Source organism: Cherax quadricarinatus, chromosome 70 (assembly GCF_038502225.1).
Source record: "Cherax quadricarinatus isolate ZL_2023a chromosome 70, ASM3850222v1, whole genome shotgun sequence".
NCBI lineage: Eukaryota > Metazoa > Arthropoda > Malacostraca > Decapoda > Parastacidae > Cherax > Cherax quadricarinatus.
The window spans coordinates 17026204-17039917 of record NC_091361.1 but is presented as its reverse complement, the minus strand read 5'-3'; the positions used below and the strand labels follow the sequence as shown (position 1 = coordinate 17039917).

The 13714-nt window shown below is 40.9% G+C and overlaps 1 long non-coding RNA gene across 3 annotated transcripts in view; it reads left to right on the top strand.

Moving 5' to 3' along the window:
• The window catches only part of LOC138854803 (uncharacterized), a 124246-nt gene that overhangs the window by 15642 nt on the left and 94890 nt on the right, over nt 1-13714 (top strand). The window contains exon 1 of one of the 3 annotated variants that reach the window (XR_011393972.1): nt 12674-12919. The exons of the other annotated variants lie outside the window; for them this stretch is intronic. This is a non-coding gene — a long non-coding RNA (uncharacterized lncRNA). Of the gene's footprint in view, nt 1-12673; nt 12920-13714 lie in introns of those variants that run through there. 3 annotated transcript variants of the gene reach the window in all.

Genomic DNA, 13714 nt, shown 5'->3' with positions numbered 1-13714 from the left:
AGTTTGTAGTGATATGTTGAAAAGATTAGCCAAAGGTGTGCTAAGCTCCTCTTTACATTCCTTTAGAACCCTTGCATACAGTTCATCAGGGCCTGGGGATTTGTTAGGTTTTAATTTATCTATTTGCCTAAGGACCATGTCACTTGTGACCCTAATAGTGCACAGTTTATTATCGTCCTGTTCTACATAATTTATCATTACTGGAATATCACTGGTATCCTCCTGTGTAAAAACTGAGAGGAAGTATGTGTTAAAAATTCTACACATTTCCTTATCACTGTCAGTGAGCTGACCCGAGGAACTTTTGAGTGGGCCTATCTTGTCCCTGATCTTACTTCTGTATACCTGAAAGAATCCTTTTGGGTTAGTCTTCGATTCTCTTGCAACTTTAACCTCATAATCTCTTTTTGCTTTTCTAATTCCCTTTTTTATTTCTCTCTTTAACTGAATATATCGATTTCTTAATTGCCCCTCTCCTCTTTTGATTTGCCTATATATGCCTCTCTTTTGACCAATCAGATATTTTAATCTATTGTTCATCCATTTAGGATCATTTTTGTTTGATCTGATTTCCCTATTTGGAACATAATTTGACTGAGCAGCTAGAACTATGCCCTGGAAAGCATCATATCGGCAACCATCACCACCTACCTGACCCTTACTCAGGTCATTCCAGTTCAGCCCACCTAAGTAATTTTTCAGTCCTATGAAATCAGCCAAGCGAAAGTCAGGGACGGAGACTTGATTGCCATTATTAGGGGAATTCCATAATATGTTAAAACTGAGTGATTTGTGATCACTCTCCCCAAGCTCATCATTAACCTCAAGATTATTAATTAGTGTTTCCCTACTGGCAAGAACCAAGTCAAGGAGGTTATTTCCCCTAGTTGGCTCTGTCACAAACTGTTTTAAAAAACAATCCTGGATCGAATCAAGAAAGTCACCCGACTCTAAATTTCCTGTCAAATTGCTCCAGTCAATCTGTCTATAGTTGAAATCTCCCATTAGCACAACATTTTCGTATGTAGATGCCTTACGAATTTCGTCCCATAGAAGTTTACTGCACTCCCTATCAAGATTTGGGGCCCTGTAAATCACACCCAAAATTAGTTTTTCTCGGCCCTCGAGAAGCTGTAACCAAACAGATTCAGTGGCTGACGCTTCTAATTTAATATCTTGTCTAACACAACAATTTAAATTGTCTCTGACATACATCGCCACTCCACCACCTTTCCTGTTGACCCTGTCAGTGTGGAACAATTTATAGCCTTGTATGTGACATTCAGAGGGCATCTCTCTATCTTTCAGATTGAGCCAGGTCTCTGTTATAGCAATAATATCTATGTTTCCTGCACTTGCAATTAATCTTAGCTCATCTATCTTATTTCTAACACTCCTGCTATTAGTATAGTAAACCTTAAGGGAGCTAGTCCCTTGCTGCCCTCTGCTGTCCCCCTTTGTTTGCTGACCTGTTCTATTGTCTTTATTTATAACTTCATGCTGAATGCCTTTTATACATTTACTGTTTCCAACCCTAGTGTTGCAACCTGCTTGTTTCCCACACACACCCATACCTCTATCTTCCATCAGTTTAAAATCATAGGCATTTCACCAATGGCCTTCTCAATCGAGTCTGCAAGTGCTACCACCCCTGCCCCAGAGAGATGTACCCCATCCCTTGCATACATATCATGTTTGCCATAAAAGTTGTTCCAGTTGTCAATGAATGGGATTGCAAGTTCCTTGCAGTATCTGTCTAGCCAGCAATTTACACCAATTGCCCTAGACAACCATTCATTTCCTACTCCCCTTCTAGGCAAGATGCTACATATGATTGGGATCCCTCCCTTAGACTTAATGAAATCTATAGCTGACCTGTACTTATCTAGCAGCTCTTCTCTCCTACCCTTCCCAATATCATTTCCACCAGCACTGAGACAGATAATGGGCTTGTTCCCATTACCTGACATGATATTATCCAGCCTGTTGACAATGTCCCCAACACCAGCTCCAGGGAAGCACACTCTATCTCTCATCTTCTTATTCCTATTACAAAAAGCACGGTCAACATATCTTACCTGAGAGTCACCAACCACAAGAATGCGCTTACCTTCATTAGCAGGGGCAGTAGTACCCTTACCTTCACTGGCCACTGAAGTACATTCATCCTGGAGAACAGAGAAGCGATTTCCTACCTTCAGATCTTCACTCTTAACCTTCCTTACTCTGATGCGCCTCCCATTACTGTGAACAACTCGCCACTTGTAGCAGGTGCTGGGCTGCACCTCACTGCTGGTAGCCGTTGCTACCTCCCCACCTACAGCCTCCTCACAGTGAGAGACAGACTGCACCTCACTGCTAGAAGCCTCATTCCCCACATCTCCAACCACCTCACACTCTCTCCCAGGCCCATTGAGGTGGACCTTCAGCCTCCTAATCTCCTCCTGGAGAAGCAAGACCTCCTCCTTCAACTCTCCAACCTCAGTTTTTAAAACACTGCAGAAGCAAGCCATGCTTTGTAACCGTCCACGCTAATCCCCAAAGCAGCTCAGGGTCTGTGACCTCACGTGACGACTGACCACTGAACACTGACGACTGACCACTGTGATACACAGTGAGGATGGTGATACACAGTGAGGGTGATGATACACAGTGAGGATGGTGATACACAGTGAGGGTGATGATACACAGTGAGGATGGTGATACACAGTGAGGGTAGTGATACACAGTGAGGATGGTGATACACAGTGAGGGTGATGATACACAGTGAGGATGGTTATACACAGTGAGGATGGTGATACACAGTGAGGGTGGTGATACACAGTGAGGGTGATGATACACAGTGATGATGGTGATACACAGTGAGGATGGTGATACACAGTGAGGGTGGTGAGAGGCTGGTGATGCAACAGGCTATCTTACTGGCCGACTTACTAAGGTATGCTCCTCCTCCCACACTCCACAAACCCCCTCCCACACTCCACAAACCCCCTCCCGCACTCCACACGCCCTCTCCGACACTCCACACGCCCTCTCGACTCTCCACCACACTGCGTTCTTCATCTACCGTTACAGTATTTCCCCTCCTCATGCCACCACTGGCACATGCCAGTCATACCACTGTCATCAGCAAGCAAACTGTCACGCTGTGTTGTGCAGTTGCTAGTTATAATACATATAGAAAGTTGTTTATCTGTACATTACTCGGCATTTTGGGATTTTTTATTATGCATGCTTATTTTAAGTTAAAAAAATTTCATAATCAAAATAAATAATTTACGAGGTTTCTTATTTTGACAGTTGCGATTTGAAGGAAAATCATTCAATTTTTTTTCTGTGTTTTATGTAAACCACAACAAAAAACAAAATATAATATGAATTTCAGTTTTATTACTCAAAATCATGACCGAGTCAAAATAGAAAATTGTGTTCGAGAAATTATCTTGCTAGTTGACGAAGCTTTAGTTTGTGTTATCTTATCGGTGTTTGCGGGTTATCTTCTCACGGTGTGATCACAATCAACTGGTGTTATCACTATATACAAAACATCCACTGTGAAAAAATAGTGAATTTCCGAGCAATTTCGTGATTTCTAACATCAAGGAACTGTAAAAATAAGAGGAAACCAGAAGGTTTAAAAGACTAAAATGTTACCTGACGAAAACCTTACACATGACTGAACATGTTGAGTCCGGGAATGAAGTGAAAAATTTTGTCTGGTCATATGTCATGTGAAATTTATGACAGACATGTCATGCATACCTTAAATTTCTCAAAAATCCTCATTATTATAAATTAATCTAATTTATATGACTCTGAATATTCTTATTAAAATCAATACTATTTTCACGAAACTTGATTCTATAATATATCTCAACAATAGACATGCTTCATACAATTACATCTTTTTTTTTTTTTTTTTTTTTTTTTTTTTTTTTTTTTTTTTTTTTGGAACATCAATTGGGATATTAAAATCTCTCACATGAATACACAGAACATTAGATCTTTGTCTAATACTATATTTATGTTGTAATCTTAGTTCAAGACTTTTTTCAACATAAATATTACATAAATTTAGCTTCAAATCTGGACACAAGTCTAATTCTCCGTTATTTACGTGAGAGATTTTAATCAATCAACCCGCCTTTCAAGAAACCGAGAGAGTTGTATCAAGTAGGTCAGTCGTTGACAGAACTATAATCGAATCAAGTTTCATAAAAATAATATTGATTTCAATATGAATATTAGTTCAGAGTTATATAAATTAGATTTATTTATAATTAAGAGAATATGTGAGGAATTTCAGCGCTGCCTGACATGTCCTTGGTAAATTTCACTTGACATGTGACCTGACAAAATTTTCACTTTATTCTCACAGTCAACATGCTAAGTCAGGTGTAAGTTATATGTGAGGTGAGAACTCAGCTTCATAAGCCTTCTACTGTGGTAATATTTTTACAGTTCCTTGATAATGTGAGAAATTATGAATGCACTGGGAATTTCACTACTTTTTCACAGTGGATATTTTTGCATATTGTGACAACATCTTTTTACTGTGATCATGTATATATATATATATATATATATATATATATATATATATATATATATATATATATATATATAATGGGGTCCACCTCTGGTGTAAATTGTGGGACCCATAGCCTCGGAGAAGTGGATAAAAAGGCTTCAAGGAGGAATATTTGGATTTCTTCCTGAAGCCGTTTGAATATTCCACTTCCCCTACCACCCCATCTTTTAAACTATTTTTTTTTTTACCAATAGGAATATTTTATTACATAATATGGCACAGAAGATTTAAGAGATACATTGTTAATATAAAGGTGGCATATACGGTACATGTTGTTACGTGTGTATCACCGATTATAAGGCGAAAATCTCATCCAGCTCCTCAGAGCTGGGGCGTGTGGCCAAAGTGCAGCAGGCATTACCCCTTTGAACAGCCGCACTGAGCCGCTGGAACAGAAAACTAGCTGCCCTGGGATCCCTAGTTACCCTGATGAGTCTTTTTCCCAGCTCCTTAGGAAATTAGATGCACTCTTTCCCCATGAGCCAAGGGTCTCTGAGCCTATGGGAACAAACATATAATGATGGGCAAGTTCTCCATATTTTCTAGACTTTTGGGACTCCCTGAAGCTGGCAGCTGCCCCTCCTTCCTCCCTGGTGTATTGGAGATAGGTATCAGCCAAGGTAGATGCACATGTATAGTCCCACACCACCTGCTTCCCATCTGTCCAGGCTTGAAGGGTGATACCATCTGGACGCTTCTGGCTGCCATCAGATCTGCATAGTTGGGGTGGCTCCCTTACTGCTGGGCATCAAGCTGTTGTGAGGCCCCTCTTGATAATGTTATATATATATATATATATATATATATATATATATATATATATATATATATATATATATATATATATATATATATATATATATATATATATATATATATATATATATATACATAAATATATATATATATATATATATATATATATATATATATATATATATATATATATATATATATATATATATATATATATATATATATATATATATATATATATATATATATATATGCAACATAGCGTGAAAACAACTTGAGGCTTTTCAGTTTGTTCATTTATAGGGGGATTAAACAATTTCTTGAAAGTTAAAATTCACTTTTTTTCCAGTTGTTCTTTGCAGCTTGAGTGAGAGTATATTTCATGAGTTTCATCTTCCAGCTTCTAATAAAGCTAGAAACTTCCTGCTCCAGTCCTGCCACCAGAGTTTTATTTGCATAGCCTTATCGTCTGTTTTAGTTTTATATATATTTATCAGATTATTGCCATCTTTGCCTTCATCTTGTTGAGATTTCGCCTCGTAACTTTATCCAAACGAATTCTCCTCTCCCTCTCTTCTTTGTTTTACGCCGCTGTATGACCCTTATGGGTTTAGCGCTTAGTTATGATTATAATAATAATGATCTTTGTTACTCCTTTACTCTTTCTCATTATTCTCTTTACTCTTTCTTCCTGCCTTTCCTCCTCATTTTATTCCCTGGATATGTACAGAGACACAGATGCAGTGTAACGAGATCCTTTATGGACAAGTTTCGTCTTAGCAGTGAGCGTTGACGAAACATCAATAAAGGGTCTCATTTCATTTAATCTTTGTCCCTGATTCCCCTTTTTATTTCCTCTTTTGGCGATTTTTCGCTGTCCCCTTTACATCCTCTGCTAATCTTTCTTCTTTCATCTTCCTCTCCCGGTTTTTCCTCCCTCTTTACTCATTCTTTGTCATTCTTTCTTCCTGCTCTTCTGCCCTGTCATCCTCTCTCTCTCTCTCTCTCTCTCTCTCTCTCTCTCTCTCTCTCTCTCTCTCTCTCTCTCTCTCTCTCTCTCTCTCTCTCTCTCTCTCTCTGTCTCTAGGATACACGGTTAAGTCCCTCTCATTAATCCCGGTTGGACATTTGATCCTCAGTGATCCTCAGACTCGTGAGGATCGCTCAACTTCATAAGCTTAGCTGGACACTTTTGCTTCATTGCACGACTGAGCCTCCGGCTCGCTTTGTCTTCTGATTATTATTTTAGTTATTTTGTAAACCGCTTGTGATGAAATAATTTTATAGGCTTTATGTCGAAGCCGAGGAAAGCACTCCGCAGTGGCGTTGTGGTAACTGCAGTAAGTGGTAATTACGGAATGGTTTGGCAGTAATTAATGGCAGTAACTGCTCAGAGGGTTGTTGCTTCTGGCACTCAGAAATGTGGAATTCAGTCCATCAATGAAGCCAATTTACCTTTCCAATTTCCGACTGGGTTATAATACAAACAAGTTGTGGTTATATACACATGAGCAGACACTGAGGACATTTTATATTGGAAAAGTTTTGGTTTTGAGGCCTTGTTCTCTCTAGACTTGAGGCTTAAGATAACAGGTTTATACAGGGATTAATACAAACGACATTATCTGAAGATAGTGACGTCAAGTGAACTAAGTAACTTTAAAATATATTGGCCATATATCTGAACAAAGTCTGCCTACCATAGACCAGCAGACCTACTGCAAAGCTTCGTCATTTTTCACCTGATAGCTGTGTCTTGGGGTAAGCAGCGCGATGTGTTTTCGAGAAGGATGTGTGCCAGTGTGGTAGAGATGCGTGTTCGAGAAGGATGTGTGCCAGTGTGGTAGAGATGCGTGTTCGAGAAGGATGTGTGCCAGTGTGGTAGAGATGCGTGTTCGAGAAGGATGTGTGCCAGTGTGGTAGAGATATGGTAGAAATGACTCCATAGGAAAGTTAGCACAGGCACCTCTGTGACCACAAATGCAAGTTTTTACGGACGAATCTCCAGCTAGCGTGGCCGTGACGAACTCTAGCTCAAGTCCCTTCACTGCCGTCAACATGACTAGCTGGTCTAGTGGCTAACGCGACGGGCTGGAGTTTTGAGACTCTATGACCGCGGGTTCAATCCCGGCCGGGGGTATGGTTTTAAAGCTCCTGGAGAGCGAAACGTTGCTACAATAAAATGTCACATTAGTTGCACTTGTGTCCTTTTACTTTACATATTGTCGGTAATTCTACCAACATTATTGCATGTATGAAGTTAATGAAGTCTCAGGACCCATAAGTTCACGTAATAATTTTCTAAGTGCTTGCTCTTGTGTCTTTAAATAAATTAGATAAAGCTTGACGGAAGAAAGGTTATCGCGCAGCAGTCAGTGGTGGCGATAACTACGCAGTGGGTGCTAGTGATTTTGCAGTTAGTAGTGATGGAGATTACGCAGTTAGACGTGGTGACTGCACACTGGGTGGTGATGGTGTATACAGTGGAAAATAGTGACTACACAGTGGGTGGTATTCAGTATTCAGTGGGTGCTGGTGACTAGGCAGTGGGTGGTGACAAGGGAAGAGGGGGGGGGCGTGATCTAGCAGACAGGCGGAACCAGTTTAGCTGGACAATGGCATTGCTAAAAAATAACTTGGTTGGGCTCAGGAAGGGAAGAGGAGCGAAGCTGTCCTGGTGATCTGGATATATTGGGACAATCAATTTATCCAGGACAGTGAGATATAATTATTACTTGTGAATAAAGAGCATACACAAGTTTGTGTTTGCTCTTACGAGGGGGAACCTCTCATTATCAAGGTATTATCATCATTATTTGCCACACCTCCTCTTGTAGTTTGTCACTGATGGAAGCTAGTTCCCCAGTTAAGTTAGTTTAATAAATTTATTTTGCTTCCCTTACCCATGGTGAGGGCGGTGATCCAAAGATTAGAGGCATATAATGGGTCCAGGGACTTGGACCTCAAAGTTCTGACAGTTTTGCACCTTACTGTGGTAACAATAAACTTTCAGAAGTAGAAAAGTGACTCTTGTATCGTGTCTTTGTCAGATAGTAATTCCATCAATGATTAGCCTGGTGGCTAAAGCTCTCGCTTCACACGGCGAGGGTGCGAGTTCGATTCCCGGCGAGGGTAGAAACATTGGACATGTTCCCTTACACCGATTGTTTATGTTCCCATGAGTAAAATGGGTACCTGGGTGTTAGTCGACTGGTGGGGGCCGCATCCTAGGACAAAATTGACCTAATTTGCCCGAAATGCTCTGCATAACAAGGGGCTTTCTAGTATGTCATTGATGTCAACTACGGTTTGTATACCTTGTACATACTTGTAGGAGTTAAGAGATTATTGTTATTATTATTCTGCCTGAAACTTGTATATGTATGCCAGGATTACGCCTGAAGAGTGCTAGTGTATATTTTATTTATTTATTTATTTATTATCACACTGGCCGATTCCCACCAAGGCAGGGTGGCCCGAAAAAGAAAAACTTTCACCATCATTCACTCCATCACTGTCTTGCCAGAAGGGTGCTTTACACTACAGTTTTTAAACTGCAACATTAACACCCCTCCTTCAGAGTGCAGGCACTGTACTTCCCATCTCCAGGACTCAAGTCCGGCCTGCCGGTTTCCCTGAATCCCTTCATAAATGTTACTTTGCTCTCACTCCAACAGCACGTCAAGTATTAAAAACCATTTGTCTCCATTCACTCCTATCAAACACGCTCACGCATGCCTGCTGGAAGTCCAAGCCCCTCGCACACAAAACCTCCTTTTCCCCCTCCCTCCAACATTTCCTAGGCCGACCCCTACCCCGCCTTCCTTCCACTACAGACTGATACACTCTTGAAGTCATTCTGTTTCGCTCCATTCTCTCTACATGTCCGAACCACCTCAACAACCGTTCCTCAGCCCTCTGGACAACAGTTTTGGTAATCCCGCACCTCCTCCTAACTTCCAAACTACGAATTCTCTGCATTATATTCACACCACACATTGCCCTCAGACATGACATCTCCACTGCCTCCAGCCTTCTCCTCGCTGCAACATTCATCACCCATGCTTCACACCCATATAAGAGCGTTGGTAAAACTATACTCTCATACATTCCCCTCTTTGCTTCCAAGGACAAAGTTCTTTGTCTCCACAGACTCCTAAGTGCACCGCTCACCCTTTTCCCCTCATCAATTCTATGATTCACCTCATCTTTCATAGTCCCATCCACTGACACGTCCACTCCCAAATATCTGAATACATTCACCTCCTCCATACTCTCTCCCTCCAATCCGATATCCAATCTTTCGTCTCCTAATGTTTTTGTTATCCTCATAACCTTACTCTTTCCTGTATTCACTTTCAATTTTCTTCTTTTACATATCCTACCAAATTCATCCACCAACCTCTGCAACTTCTCTTCATAATCTCCCAAGAGCACAGTGTCATCAGCAAAGAGCAACTGTGACAACTCCCACTTTATGTGTGATTCTTTATCTTTTAACTCCACGCCTCTTGCCAAGACCCTCGCATTTACTTCTCTTACAACCCCATCTATAAATATATTGAACAACCACGGTGTATATGTGTATATGTCGGACATAATTTGGAAATTTGTCACTTCTTAAAGCTTCCAAATGAATTTATCAAACCTATACTTGAAATTCCCCTCTATATTTGTTAAACCTATGTCGCAGTCGGGGTCTGAAGTTGCTGAACTTTGGGATTTTGTTTTTTACTTATATGGAGGATTTATCGACTGTCCTCAGTTAAGGTCTTCTTCTCGTTTGTCTCCTTTGCCTGACGCTGGGCTGCTCACGGCTGCTCCCGGCATGTTGCTGTTTGGCGAATTGATCGTTGTACTGCGTCATAAGTAATCTTTGTCAGTCACGTTCAGAGTAGAGTCTAGCCTAGCATACACACACACACACACACACACACACACACACACACACACACACACACACACACACACACACACACACACACACACACACACACACATACAAGCACGCATATACAACAGGCCTAGTGTCTAATCGACATGTGCCTAGGACAAAATGGTAACAACACATTTTCTTGGACTGCAAGAAGGCGTTTGACAGAGTTCCACACAAGAGATTAGTGCAAAAACTGGAGGACCAAGCAGGGATAACAGGGAAGACACTACAATGGATCAGGGAATACTTGTCAGGAACACAGCAGCGAGTCATGGTACGTGGCGAGGTGTCAGAGTGGGCACCTGTGACCAGCGGGGTCCCACAGGGGTCAGTCCTAGGGCCAGTGCTGTTTCTGGTATTTGTGAACGACTTGACGGAAGGAATAGACTCCGAGGTGTCCCTGTTTGCAGATGACGTGAAGTTGATGTGAAGAATTCATTCGACTGAAGACCAGGCAGAACTACAAAGGGATCTGGACAGGTTGCAGACCTGGTCCAGCAATTGGCTCCTGGAGTTCAACCCCACCAAGTGCAAAGTCATGAAGATTGAGGAAGGGCAAAGAAGACCGCAGACGGAGTACAGTCTAGGGGGCCAGAGACTACAAACCTCACTCAAGGAAAAATATCTTGGGGTGAGTATAACACCAGGCACATCTCCTGAAGCGCACATCAACCAAACAACTGCTGCAGCATATGGGCACCTAGCAAACCTAAGAACAGCATTCAGACATCTTAATAAGGAATCGTTCAGGACCCTGTACACCGTGTACGTTAGGCCCATATTGGAGTATGCGGCACCAGTATGGAACCCACGCCTAGCCAAGCACGTAAAGAAACTAGAGAACGTACAAAGGTTTGCAACAAGACTAGTCCCAGAGCTAAGGGGTATGTCCTACGAGGAAAGGCTAAGGGAAATCGACCTGACGACACTGGAGGACAGGAGAGATAGGGGGGACATAATAACGACATATAAAATACTGAGAGGAATTGACAAGGTGGACAAAGACAGAATGTTCCAGAGATGGGACACAGCAACAAGGGGACACAGTTGGAAGTTGAAGACACAGATGAATCACAGGGATGTTAGGAAGTATTTCTTCAGTCACAGAGTAGTCAGGAAGTGGAATAGTTTGGGAAGCGATGTAGTGGAGGCGGGATCCATACATAGCTTTAAGCAGAGGTATGATAAAGCTCACGGTTCAGGGAGAGTGACCTAGTAGCGACCAGTGAAGATATGATTCAGTTCAGATGGGATTGTGAGGTCTCTAGGGAGACCTAATTATATGGTCACACCTGCCCTAGCAAATGTCGGGTAGTCACGCCCACGTCTGAGGTCTTTTGTTCTTGACGGCGTCAGACCTCGGCGTCAGGTCGTAACACGTGGTACATACCCCATTGGGGAGGGGGTACTTTGACTACGATATAAGCCCAGGGAACAGCTGAGCAAAAAGGTTGTTGGTGACAGGTCCGGGAAGCGAGAGCTCTGGACAGCCGCGTGTGTAGTGGACCGCGCATTGGGAATCTCGGGTCAGATGGTCGGTGAATTAAGAGTGAGTACTAGTCCGTGTTACTGATAACATCTACCCTTCCCCCTGGTAATAAGTCTCATAGGTCAATTGTTATATTTGTAAATGTCCATCAGTATATGTGGTATTCTAGCCCTTTTATGTTATTAAGTAAACTATAGCCATAGTTCCCATTTTTTTATTTTGTACCTCAATATGCTATTCCCTATTCTGTTAAGCACTGGGATACACAGGAGACGTGCTCACTCGCTGGGATACCTCAGGTAGAGTGGGTAGAGGTCTCACAAAGAGGCGGGGCCAGGAGCTTGGACTCGACCCCTGCAAGCTCAACTAGGTGAGTGCAACTAGGTGCGTACACAGGCACTCATTAATCACTCTTACTTTTGAGCACATTTCTTAACAGTGACGAACCAAATGATACAGTTTCTTTGAGAGTATTCCTGTGTACAGTGCTGATAGTACAGTTAAACGAAATATACAGAGTAATTCTACTGCATATATATATATATATATATATATATATATATATATATATATATATATATATATATATATATATATATATATATATATATATATATATATATATATATATATATATATATATATATATATATATATATATATATATATATATATACTGATGCTATATACCAAGCGTTGTGCAGGAGCCTATCTCCATAAATAATAAGTTTACGTTTTTCTCTAAATATTATTAAACATTGACACATTTTTTTGTTATTAATGCTCTCAAACTTTATTTTCTGTTGATTTTAATGCCTGCGAATGTAATCCCAAAGCTATATAAGAGGACCAATATCGTACGGGTTCATTAGTTTGAATTATTACTAATGCCGCGGGGATGTTGACCTCTAGAACGACCTTCAGGTAGGCAAGATTCTAGAAGTTTATCAATAAGTTGCCCTTCTAATATTCTCTGGTAGATGTCTATGCTAATAGACGTCGCATTTTGTAACACAGTAACTCCATCTACGCTGGAAGGAAATCTTGGAAGCCACCGTAGTTGATGAACTCGTACTGGAATGCCTGGCGGTAGTCCTCATCAGCCTACTGAAGTCTCTGAATTCAAGCTGACAGATTTCAAGAACTTGTAAGAATCCAATCCTGTGTGACGAAATATGACAGAGAAACAGCTCGTTTTAGTTCCCACTGTGTAACTTTTTTATAGAATAGGATAGCAGCACACTGCTAATATATACAATTTTGTTGAAAAAAATATTTCACTAAGAACGCAGCATATATTGTTTGCCATAAATAAAATCAGTGAGGGTAATAAAACTCGGAAGACCAGTCGGTCACAAGATATTAAACACTGTCTTCACCTTCACCACAGTCCTCACTACCCTCACACTTTTATTTTATTTTTTAGTTGAATATAGAAGCTGAGAGGTGCTGCTGTCTTACTCAGCTTAATTTTAAGGCTTGCCCTATCTCAGATATGCTATCTCCAGGATGCCATCCATAATAGTCGACGCCACGTACCTAGCAGGTATATATTTAATCTATGTGAATAACGACCTCAGATACAAGAAAACAATCCCAACGTCGCTTTCTGTTTTAGGCTTAAACTTGGTATCAGTTGTGAGCTACGAGACACCACTGAGTCAGTTTTTTTGTCTCATGCACCATAGTGTCGCTTTTCTCAGTCTTTCCTTCTCTTTTTCACTTTATGTGTTTACTGAGGCATTTTCCTCTGTTGACATGTTAGAATTAAGTCCGGCCTCAAAATAGAGCGTGAAAATCCTACTGATCTGAATGTTTGTTCATCGTTTTAATGCACCGATGCTAGATCTGTAACGTTGTATTCTTAATTTGCTTATATTTTCTGTAAGCAACAACATTCAAAAAATTAGTATGGATGGATTGCTCAATTAGTGATCAGTTG